Source organism: Gekko japonicus, unplaced genomic scaffold, assembly GCF_001447785.1.
Source record: "Gekko japonicus isolate JY-2015 unplaced genomic scaffold, Gekko_japonicus_V1.1 scaffold2327, whole genome shotgun sequence".
In the NCBI taxonomy this organism is placed as follows: domain Eukaryota; kingdom Metazoa; phylum Chordata; class Lepidosauria; order Squamata; family Gekkonidae; genus Gekko; species Gekko japonicus.
This window is the reverse complement of record NW_015172618.1, coordinates 15,651-17,445: the sequence shown is the minus strand read 5'-3', so window position 1 is coordinate 17,445 and position 1,795 is coordinate 15,651. Positions and strand designations below refer to the sequence as shown.

The 1,795-nt window shown below is 49.6% G+C and overlaps 1 pseudogene; it reads right to left on the bottom strand.

The window, feature by feature from the left end:
- Positions 1 to 696: 696 nt before the first annotated feature.
- On the bottom strand, positions 697 to 1,308 carry LOC107119199 (annotated as a pseudogene).
- Positions 1,309 to 1,795: the final 487 nt, after the last annotated feature.

The window sequence follows — 1,795 nt, the reverse complement described above, 5'->3', positions numbered from 1 at the left end:
CGCTCAGGCTCCACTGGACTGTTTTGGATTGCTAGCTATTGGGGGGGGGCGTGCAGATCTGTCCTTGCAGAGGAGGGAGAGCTTGTACCTAAATAAATCTTGGTCTTAAAGGTGCCACTGGACTATTTTGGGCCGGAGGGCCAGGGGGAGCTCTGCAGCTTACCTGACTGCTTCCTGCTCTGACTGAGGGCTGCTGGGAGCAGGGGGTGGGGCTTGTGGCATGTGCCTGCCCCCTGGGCTCTTTACTGCCGGAGCTCCACTCCTGTGCGATCCGGCAGGAAATGACCCCAGGGGTTGCCCTAAAGACCTGATGGTACTTTCCCCTCCCCCCTGGGTGCAGTCATGATATTCCGTTAGATCCTGAGTTGTGGCATGGGAAATCTCCAAAAGCTCAGGAGCCAGAGGGAGTTGGGATAGAATGCCATAGAGTTAGGTCTGCCATGTCAGGAGACCTCCTGCCAGCAACCTGCACTTTCCACCGCCTCTCTTTGGGGTGATGGGAGAGAAACAAAGAATCCCCACACAGAACAATGTCATTATTGAGCCGGCCTTATTGGGAGGGTGGGGTAAAAATCTAATAAATATTAAATTATTATTATTATGTGAAACGTAGGGACAAAATAGGGAACACACTTTTTTTAAAAAAAGACAAGAATCTGGGATTATCTATTGAGCCTTTTTAGGTACAGCGAGTGTTCATTTGCCTTTCCTGGGCTTGATCTTCCTCAGGTAGAATTCTAGTTGTTTGCCTTCCAGAATGTAGCCATCTGCTTGGCCACACTGCCCAGGTCTGGAGGCGATGAAAGCAGGTAACTCTCCCTGCTGGAATCGCTCCTCCAGAAGGCTACTGAACTTGGCATTCTTTTTCTGCTCATTATACTTCTGAATTTTCTTTGACCACTTCTCGCTTAAGATTTCTTCCTCCTCAGGAGTCAGTTTGGCGCTCTTTTTGCATCTAAGGGGCAAGGTGTAGTGGGCTTCATGCCACTGTCTGTACGGCGTGCTATCAATCAGCACAATGCAGTTTTTCACCAGGGTCTTTGTGCACACCAGCTCATTGCTGGATCCATTGTACACCACATCAATGTGGGTACAGCATTCAGACCCCCAAGAGAAGTGTCCAACATCCAGGTGAGGAACACAGTATTTCTTATTCCCACCACGTACCCGTACTGTGTGAATTCTCCTGGGGCCAATTATGGTATTGGCAGGGGGTCACCCCAACTCATACTTCCTCTTCTTATCGTAGGGCTTCCTCTTTCCCCCGGTCTTGCGGCGCTTGTGCCAGTTGTTCCTGGAGATACTCATCCTGCTCCGGAGGCACTGTCTGCAAAGAGCAAAAAGGGGAGCAAACTTAACCCTGAAACCGAGGATCAAGAACCTAAAGAGATAGGTCAAACCGAGTAGAGGGCCAACAATTAAAACTTAATGTATATAATATAAAAATACATATACTTATTAGCAGGGGTCATTTTGTAGAAAAAGAGGTGCAGGAGCTCATTAGTATAACTCATTAGCATAACTTATTTGCATATGACACACCCCCTGACATCACCGGATGTGTGTCAGAAGGCAACACCCATCGCTCAGGCTCCACTGGACTGTTTTGGATTGCTAGCTATTGGTGGGGGGGAGAGGAATGTGCAGACCTGCCCTTGCAGAGGAGGGAGAGCTTGTACCGGAATAAAACTTGGTCTTAAAGGTGCCACAGGACTGTTTTGGACCGGGGGGCTGGGGGGAGCTCTGCAACTTACCTGGCTGCTTCTTGCTCTGACTGAGGGCTGCTGGGAGCAGG